This window comes from Bufo bufo, chromosome 5 (assembly GCF_905171765.1).
Source record: "Bufo bufo chromosome 5, aBufBuf1.1, whole genome shotgun sequence".
NCBI lineage: Eukaryota > Metazoa > Chordata > Amphibia > Anura > Bufonidae > Bufo > Bufo bufo.
In genome coordinates, this window is record NC_053393.1 from 16,621,787 (window position 1) to 16,633,994 (window position 12,208).

Here is a 12,208-nt window from a genome sequence, read left to right on the forward strand (position 1 = left end):
ATAGATATTACTACTCCCATCAGCCCTACCATAATAACAACTGATGGAATAGATACTACTACTCCCATCAGCCCTAACATAAGTACAACTGAGGTAATAAATACTACTACTCCCATCAGTTCTACCAGAGCTACAACTGAGGGAATAGATACTACTACTCCCATTAGCCTTACCATAAATATTTCTGAGGTAATAGATACTACTACTCCCATCAGCTCTGCCATAAATACAACTGATGCAATAGATACTACTACTCCCATCAGTCCTACAATAACTACAACTGAGGTAATAGATACTACTACTCCCATCAGCCCTACCATTAAGACAACGGAGGTAATAAATACTGCTACTCCCATCAGCCCTAACATAAGTACAACCAAGGTAATAGATACTACTACTCCCATTAGTTCTACCATAGCTACAACTGAGGTAATAGATACTACTACTCCCATCAATTCTACCATAGCTACAACTGAGGTAATAGATACTACTACTACTACCCCCATCAGCAATACCATAGCTACAACTGTGTTCCCGAATATTAGTACAACTTCTACAACAAACGGAAGACCTAGAACTGTTCCTACTATACTGCCGAGTACAACATGGACACCGGCCTCAGGAGGTCCATCAGCAGATACAGCCACCAGGCCTGTCACCAACACTACAACGCCTCTGCTACACACAACAGGCGGTAAGTTACAGGCCACCCGGAATGATTGGAAATGACAGCATCGGGGGAGGGGATGGTCATTGTTAGTGGTCTTCATCAAGTTTCATCAAAATCTCAAATTACAAAGGTTTCCATTTCACAAAATACCCAATAACAATGAGGTCTCCAGGTTCCTCTGAGGGCGGGCTCTAGAGAAGGGGCCCTGTGAGGGTAAGGGGGCCCTCTGAGGAGCAGACGAGATAGGTCCCTCCGCTCCAGAGCTGGACGTGATGTCCTCATCTCCTGGTCATTCAGGAGGAAGCGGCTACAATGGAGCAGAGAGCCCTCAGTATAAGGGTCCATTCACACGGACATAAGCCGCCCGTGCCCGCGCTGCGGTCTGCAATGCCTGGGCACCGGCCGTGTGAATCCCGTATTGTGGCGCGGACTCATTGACTTCAATGGGTCTGTGATCATGTCCTATCTTTTGTGGTGCAGAGGCACGGACTAACAATCCGTGCCTCGGCTCCTCACATCTGTGATATGGGACTAAACCGACCCTCTAAGGTAAGTCCGAGCCACTGACGCATTTTCCATGGAGAAGCTCTATAGATGTAAGACGATAAAACATCGTTACCCAGTAAGATCCATTCCCGACTGGAGGTTAATTATGTGTTTCTATGAATTCCGCAGGAACCTCGGTCCTTAGAGTTACCGTCACAAGCACCTTATCGACTAACGCCACAATCAGCGCCATCGTGGAGAAGGTAATTCGCGTCTGAGTCCAGGAATTCAGGCTGGACACTGAGTGCAGCTTACACCATGTTCAGGGGTTCCATGTCGGGATATTAGTGGATGACCTTCTCCCCGCACCACGTATTTTCCACGATAATTCCACTTCTGGGTTTTGAGGCTTAGTTTTCATGTTCTCCAGGAGTAAGCCATGATTTTTATGTTTTTAAATATTAAAGGGTGTTTTCCCCAAAGTCACCTCAAAAATGTATGAAAAAGCAACGAGTGCTACAAAGTAACAAGAGAAGCCTGACTCGCCTGCCGATCCCTTGCCGTTACATTGTTGCCGCTCTGGGGCTCCCTCCAGTCTCTGCTTTTGTGGCTGCAGTTATGTCCCCGACCTCCCCATGCGTCAGGCTGGTCAAGGAGCCCTGGAGGGGCCACGCTGGAGCGGTGAGCATTTTCTGCCTTTACTCACATTTTCAGGGCACAGAGACTGTAGACTGTACGCCTCCTTACCACCATGACGCTGCACAACCTCCGTCTGCTGCCATACAGGCGCTGTCAGGTAATTACTCCTCGTTATACCTGCAGCGGAGAATACGGAGATACACTACAGGCCCCATGTACCTCAGTGGGAGACCACTCTTGGCTTCGTATAAAACGGCACCATAATACGGCTGTGTGGATGAGCCCTTGGTCCCTATGACCTCAGCTATTTAGCATGCCACAGTAGGTGCCTCCATATACCGCAGCATCCAATGGAACAGTATAATTTATATGGGGAGCTGTGTACAAAGCCAGAAGCAGGTGGCGGTATTATATGGGCCATTGTAATTCCAAAGAAATTGCCAGAGGAATGATAAAAATAATAATAGTAGCAGCCACCAACAGGAAGAGAATACGGGTGTAATGTACGGTAATAACCCTGCGGCCGCACCCTGAGCCACAGTAAACCCTGTACGATACACTCGGCTGTATTACCGCATATTTCTCCTTTATAACATGAGCTTCACCTTCTTTTTAACAAGGATATAAACTTCCTAAGGACAGACTGTGTAAAGGCAAACATAAGTATTATCGCCACACAGCGCACATAACTACTACCACCACACAGTGCACATAACTACTACCACCACACAGTGCACATAACTACTACCACCGCACAGTGCACATAACTACTAACACCACACAGTGCACATAACTACTACAACCACAATACAGTGCACATAACTACTACAACCACAATACAGTGCACATAACTACTACCACCACACAGTGCACATAACTACTACTACCACCACACAGTGCACATAACTACTACCACCACACAGTGCACACAACTACTACCACCACACAGTGCACATAACTACTACCATCACACAGTGCACAGAACTACAACCACAATACAGTGCACATAACTACTACCACAATACAGTGCACATAACTACTACCACCACACAGTGCACATAACTACTACCACCGCACAGTGCACATAACTACTACCACCACACAGTGCACATAACTACAACCACCACACAGTGCACATAACTACAACCACTACACAGTGCACATAACTACTACCACCACACAGTGCACATAACTACTACCAACACACAGCGCACATAACTACTACCACCACACAGTGCACATAACTACTACCACCACACAGTGCACATAACTACTACCACCGCACAGTGCACATAACTACAACCACTACACAGTGCACATAACTACTACCACCGCACAGTGCACAGAACTACTACCACCGCACAGTGCACATAACTACTACCACCACACAGTGCACATAACTACTAACACCACACAGTGCACATAACTACTACCACTACACAGTGCACATAACTACTACCACCACACAGTGCACATAACTACTACCACCGCACAGAGCACATAACTACTACCACTACACAGTGCACAGAACTACTACCACTACACAGTGCACATAACTACTACCACCACACAGTGCACATAACTACTACCACCACACAGTGCACATAACTACTACCACCACACAGTGCACATAACTACTACCATCACACAGTGCACATAACTACTACCACCACACAGCGCACATAACTACTACCACCACACAGTGCACAGAACTACTACCACTACACAGTGCACATAACTACTACCACCACAGAGTGCACATAACTACTACCACCACACAGTGCACATAACTACTACCACCACAGAGTGCACATAACTACTACCACCACACAGTGCACATAACTACTACCACTACACAGTGCACATAACTACTACCACCACACAGTGCACATAACTACTACCACAATACAGTGCACATAACTACTACCACTACACAGTGCACATAACTACTACCACTACACAGTGCACATAACTACTACCACTACACAGTGCACATAACTACTACCACTACACAGTGCACATAACTACTACCACCGCACAGTGCACATAACTACTACCACCACACAGTGCACAGAACTACTACCACAATACAGTGCACATAACTACTACCACCGCACAGTGCACATAACTACTACCACCATACAGTGCACATAACTACTACCACTACACAGTGCACATAACTACTACCACCACACAGTGCACATAACTACTACCACCACACAGTGCACATAACTACTACCACTACACAGTGCACATAACTACTACCACCACACAGTGCACATAACTACTACCACTACACAGTGCACATAACTACTACCACCACACAGTGCACAGAACTACTACCACCACAATACAGTGCACATAACTACTACCACAATACAGTGCACATAACTACTACCACTACACAGTGCACATAACTACTACCACTACACAGTGCACATAACTACTACCATCACACAGTGCACATAACTACTACCACCGCACAGTGCACAGAACTACTACCACTACACAGTGCACATAACTACTACCACCACACAGTGCACATAACTACTACCACCACACAGTGCACATAACTACTACCACCACACAGTGCACATAACTACTACCACCACACAGTGCACATAACTACTACCACTACACAGTGCACATAACTACTACCACCACACAGTGCACATAACTACTACCACCACAGAGTGCACATAACTACTACCACCACACAGCGCACATAACTACTACCATCACACAGTGCACATAACTACTACCACCACACAGTGCACATAACTGTTACCACTACACAGTGCACATAACTACTACCACCACACAGTGCACATAACTACTACCACCACAGAGTGCACATAACTACTACCACCACACAGTGCACATAACTACTACCACCACAGAGTGCACATAACTACTACCACCACACAGTGCACATAACTACTACCACCACACAGTGCACATAACTACTACCACCACACAGTGCACATAACTACTACCACCACACAGTGCACATAACTACTACCACTACACAGTGCACATAACTACTACCACCACAGAGTGCACAGAACTACTACCACTACACAGTGCACATAACTACTACCACCACAGAGTGCACATAACTACTACCACCACACAGTGCACAGAACTACTACCACCACACAGTGCACATAACTACTACCACCACACAGTGCACATAACTACTACCACCACACAGTGCACATAACTACTACCACTACACAGTGCACATAACTACTACCACCACACAGTGCACATAACTACTACCACTACACAGTGCACATAACTACTACCACTACACAGTGCACAGAACTACTACCACCACACAGTGCACAGAACTACTACCACCGCACAGTGCACATAACTACTACCACCGCACAGTGCACATAACTACTACCACCACACAGTGCACATAACTACTACCACCACACAGTGCACATAACTACTACCACCACACAGTGCACATAACTACTACCACCACACAGTGCACATAACTACTACCACCACACAGTGCACAGAACTACTACCACCGCACAGTGCACATAACTACTACCACCGCACAGTGCACATAACTACTACCACCACACAGTGCACATAACTACTACCACCACACAGTGCACATAACTACTACCACCACACAGTGCACATAACTACTACCACCGCACAGTGCACATAACTACTACCACTACACAGTGCACATAACTACAACCACAATACAGTGCACATAACTACTACCACTACACAGTGCACATAACTACTACCACTACACAGTGCACATAACTACTACCACCACACAGTGCACATAACTACTACCACTACACAGTGCACATAACTACTACCACTACACAGTGCACATAACTACTACCACTACACAGTGCACATAACTACTACCACCGCACAGTGCACACAACTACTACCACCACACAGTGCACATAACTACTACCACCACACAGTGCACATAACTACTACCACCACACAGTGCACATAACTACTACCATCACACAGTGCACATAACTACTACCACTACACAGTGCACATAACTACTACCACCACACAGTGCACATAACTACTACCACCACACAGTGCACATAACTACTACCACTACACAGTGCACATAACTACTACCACCACACAGTGCACATAACTACTACCACCACACAGTGCACATAACTACTACCACCACACAGTGCACATAACTACTACCACCACACAGTGCACATAACTACTACCACCGCACAGTGCACATAACTACTACCACCACACAGTGCACATAACTACTACCACAATACAGTGCACAGAACTACTACCACCACACAGTGCACATAACTACTACCACAATACAGTGCACAGAACTACTACCACCACACAGTGCACATAACTACTACCACCACACAGTGCACATAACTGTTACCACTACACAGTGCACATAACTACTACCACCACACAGTGCACATAACTACTACCACCACACAGTGCACATAACTACTACCACCACACAGTGCACATAACTACTACCACCACACAGTGCACATAACTACTACCACCGCACAGTGCACATAACTACTACCATCACACAGTGCACATAACTACTACCACTACACAGTGCACATAACTACTACCACCACACAGTGCACATAACTACTACCACCACACAGTGCACATAACTACTACCACCACACAGTGCACATAACTACTACCACTACACAGTGCACATAACTACTACCACCACACAGTGCACATAACTACTACCACCACACAGTGCACATAACTACTACCACCACACAGTGCACATAACTACTACCACCACACAGTGCACATAACTACTACCACCGCACAGTGCACATAACTACTACCACCACACAGTGCACATAACTACTACCACAATACAGTGCACAGAACTACTACCACCACACAGTGCACATAACTACTACCACAATACAGTGCACAGAACTACTACCACCACACAGTGCACATAACTACTACCACCACACAGTGCACATAACTGTTACCACTACACAGTGCACATAACTACTACCACCACACAGTGCACATAACTACTACCACCACACAGTGCACATAACTACTACCACCACACAGTGCACATAACTACTACCACCACACAGTGCACATAACTACTACCACCACACAGTGCACATAACTACTACCACCACACAGTGCACATAACTACTACCCCCACACAGCGCAGATAACTACTACCACAATACAGTGCACATAACTACTACCACCACACAGTGCACATAACTACTACCACCGCACAGTGCACACAACTACTACCACCACACAGTGCACATAACTACTACCACCACACAGTGCACATAACTACTACCACCGCACAGTGCACATAACTACTACCACCACACAGTGCACATAACTACTACCACCACACAGTGCACATAACTACTACCACCACACAGTGCACATAACTACTACCACCGCACAGTGCACATAACTACTACCACTACACAGTGCACATAACTACAACCACAATACAGTGCACATAACTACTACCACTACACAGTGCACATAACTACTACCACTACACAGTGCACATAACTACTACCACCACACAGTGCACATAACTACTACCACTACACAGTGCACATAACTACTACCACTACACAGTGCACATAACTACTACCACTACACAGTGCACATAACTACTACCACCGCACAGTGCACACAACTACTACCACCACACAGTGCACATAACTACTACCACCACACAGTGCACATAACTACTACCACCACACAGTGCACATAACTACTACCATCACACAGTGCACATAACTACTACCACTACACAGTGCACATAACTACTACCACCACACAGTGCACATAACTACTACCACCACACAGTGCACATAACTACTACCACTACACAGTGCACATAACTACTACCACCACACAGTGCACATAACTACTACCACCACACAGTGCACATAACTACTACCACCACACAGTGCACATAACTACTACCACCACACAGTGCACATAACTACTACCACCGCACAGTGCACATAACTACTACCACCACACAGTGCACATAACTACTACCACAATACAGTGCACAGAACTACTACCACCACACAGTGCACATAACTACTACCACAATACAGTGCACAGAACTACTACCACCACACAGTGCACATAACTACTACCACCACACAGTGCACATAACTGTTACCACTACACAGTGCACATAACTACTACCACCACACAGTGCACATAACTACTACCACCACACAGTGCACATAACTACTACCACCACACAGTGCACATAACTACTACCACCACACAGTGCACATAACTACTACCACCACACAGTGCACATAACTACTACCACCACACAGTGCACATAACTACTACCCCCACACAGCGCAGATAACTACTACCACAATACAGTGCACATAACTACTACCACCACACAGTGCACATAACTACTACCACCGCACAGTGCACACAACTACTACCACCACACAGTGCACATAACTACTACCACCACACAGTGCACATAACTACTACCACCGCACAGTGCACATAACTACTACCATCACACAGTGCACATAACTACTACCACTACACAGTGCACATAACTACTACCACCACACAGTGCACATAACTACTACCACCACACAGTGCACATAACTACTACCACCACACAGTGCACATAACTACTACCACTACACAGTGCACATAACTACTACCACCACACAGTGCACATAACTACTACCACCACACAGTGCACATAACTACTACCACCACACAGTGCACATAACTACTACCACCACACAGTGCACATAACTACTACCACCGCACAGTGCACATAACTACTACCACCACACAGTGCACATAACTACTACCACAATACAGTGCACAGAACTACTACCACCACACAGTGCACATAACTACTACCACCACACAGTGCACATAACTGTTACCACTACACAGTGCACATAACTACTACCACCACACAGTGCACATAACTACTACCACCACACAGTGCACATAACTACTACCACCACACAGTGCACATAACTACTACCACCACACAGTGCACATAACTACTACCACCACACAGTGCACATAACTACTACCACCACACAGTGCACATAACTACTACCCCCACACAGCGCAGATAACTACTACCACAATACAGTGCACATAACTACTACCACCACACAGTGCACATAACTACTACCACAATACAGTGCACAGAACTACTACCACCACACAGTGCACATAACTACTACCACCACACAGTGCACATAACTACTACCACCACACAGTGCACATAACTACTACCACCACACAGTGCACAGAACTACTACCACCACAATACAGTGCACATAACTACTACCACCACACAGTGCACATAACTACTACCACCACACAGTGCACATAACTACTACCACCACACAGTGCACATAACTACTACCACTACACAGTGCACATAACTACTACCACCACACAGTGCACATAACTACTACCACCACACAGTGCACAGAACTACTACCACCACAATACAGTGCACATAACTACTACCACCACACAGTGCACATAACTACTACCACCACACAGTGCACATAACTACTACCACCACACAGTGCACATAACTACTACCACCACACAGTGCACATAACTACTACCACCACACAGTGCACAGAACTACTACCACCACAATACAGTGCACATAACTACTACCACTACACAGTGCACATAACTACTACCACCACACAGTGCACATAACTACTACCACCACACAGTGCACATAACTACTACCACCACACAGTGCACATAACTACTACCACCACACAGTGCACAGAACTACTACCACCACAATACAGTGCACATAACTACTACCACCACACAGTGCACATAACTACTACCACCACACAGTGCACATAACTACTACCACCACACAGTGCACAGAACTACTACCACCACAATACAGTGCACAGAACTACTACCACCACACAGTGCACATAACTACTTCCACCACACAGTGCACATAACTACTACCACCACACAGTGCACATAACTACTACCACCACACAGTGCACAGAACTACTACCACCACAATACAGTGCACATAACTACTACCACCACACAGTGCACATAACTACTACCACAATACAGTGCACATAACTACTACCACCACACAGTGCACATAACTACTACCACAATACAGTGCACATAACTACTACCACCACACAGTGCACATAACTACCCCCCCCCGTGCACTCTATATCGGGCTAGTACACGATGGCGGGATGGTTGACTTTCTAGTTATTTACTCCTCATATATGAAGAATACTGAATGATTATAATATACTGGTCATTATTATACGGCTCAAAGTGACGCTCCACCGTCAGAGAACTGACACACACTGGCGCGGTGAATGTCCTATCCGACACTGGGTGCATGGGGTCGTATGGACACGGTTAGGGTGTACGTAAGGCTCTCTGAGAGGATTCAGAATATTCGGCTGATCACTAACGCTCTGGATTTCCTCCTTTCGCACAGATCTGTTCTCTTTTAAAGCCACAGTTCAAAATAAAGGAGCTGAAACTAACCTGGGAAACGAACCAGATGACGGTAAGATGCAGCATCTGACTCCATTAGAAGACGGAGAAGGCGCCATTACTGCACACATGACGGCTGTATACAGACTGCTCGTTACCGATATGGACTCTGTAGGACACCGTCCTGTCTCTTCAGACAAAAGCTCAACCTGCTGAGACCCATCATCCATAAACTGCACTATGCACATGCCCCGAGCGCACCATGCAGTGATAAGAATAGTGGTCATACATCATTTTTCAATATTTTCTTCCTAATGTTCTGCAAAGGTGAAGGCCCCGCCTGTACAATGTAACACAGCACCCCGGTCTGCAGCCACCACTAGGGGGAGCTCCTTCTTTACAGCTCCCGTTGTTGTCACTAATATATCTGTATGCATTGAGCTCCCCCTAGTGGTGACTGTCACATATAAAACTCTATTTGGCACATGAATGAAGTGCCATAAAGATATATTATAACTGAATTGACACAGAATAAAACCCTGAAATGATGAGTATGGGCGCAGTGTACAGCGTGTTCCTGTGTCTAGTGTATGTTGATCTGCATGTGTATCATCTATTTATTATTATGTTTCAAAAAGTATTTATGGGCAAAATAGAAAAATAAAGATTTACAAAGTAACGATGTGAATCCATAAACAAAATGAAAAGGAAGTGTAGGCATTCAGTAGCTGTAGAGATTGCCAATTGAATGATTTTCCTAAAATATGACGTAAAGTCATGATTTTATGAAAGACACGGAGGCGAGTATTGCTTAACCCTTTCTTTACTTCACACAATAGCAGCAAAGAATTAAACAACAAAATCCACCAATGGGCATACAGCCCTCCCCCCTAGTCACAGTATAAAGGGAACACCCCTTAAGTCCTTCCTCCTCTTTCTTTGTCTTCATAACTCCACCAATGAATCAAACTGGAACAACCGGAACCAGGAGAACTCTAACCGGACGACCAACATGTCTTGAACCACCGACTTGAAGAAAAAATCGGCAAACAGAAATCGCAGAGGATCCTCTCCACTCCTCACCGAATTTGATGAGATCAACCTTAAAAGAGAAAACAAACAGATAATCTCCAGCAACGCAAAGCGTAAATCCTATTGATGTGACATAGCATCAGACAAGGTAAGAAAACGTTAATAATTTAATTATATCCACAATAGACATAAATAACAATAATAAAAAAAGACATTCACATATCACCATAAACATATCAAATAACCCCAGGGCGGGATAATACATGGGAGGGGCAATACTCGCCTCCGTGCCTTTCATAAAATCATGACTTTACGTCATATTTTAGGAAAATCATTCAATTTTATTTCAAGACACGGAGGCTTCATATTGCTAGTTTAAAGTCGATTCACAATAGAAGTGAAAACATGTGGATCCGGCCTAAAATAAAATTCCCTAAACGTGGAGACACGCGACCAGTCTGCCAACTTCATGACGTCCTCCAGGCGCGCACCGGACAGAGTTAAGGAAGTCGCGGAAGCACCTCGAACAGAATGTGCCATAAAAATGGAAGTATCTATACCAGAGAGAGACAAAATCCCCTTTACCCAACGCGACAGAGTTACCGCAGCAACCGGAGCAAAAGGTCTACGGAAAGAAATAAACAACTGGGCAGCAGAGGATGACCTTAAGGACCGAGTTCTGGACTCGTACTCCTTCAGACATGCGACAGGACAGAGCGCCACAGAAGAAGGAAAAGTGGGGTAAGACACCGAAGTGATATTAGTCTTGGTACGCCGGGAAATATTGAATGTTACACCCTCTGGAGTAAAGGACCGGGCGTC

At 45.4% G+C, this 12,208-nt stretch overlaps 1 long non-coding RNA gene across 1 annotated transcript; it reads left to right on the plus strand.

The window, feature by feature from the left end:
- Positions 1–560: 560 nt before the first annotated feature.
- Positions 561–10,854, plus strand: LOC121002053. Its single transcript, XR_005779204.1, has 3 exons — positions 561–694; positions 1,346–1,419; positions 10,356–10,854. It is a non-coding gene; the product is annotated as an uncharacterized LOC121002053 (long non-coding RNA).
- Positions 10,855–12,208: the final 1,354 nt, after the last annotated feature.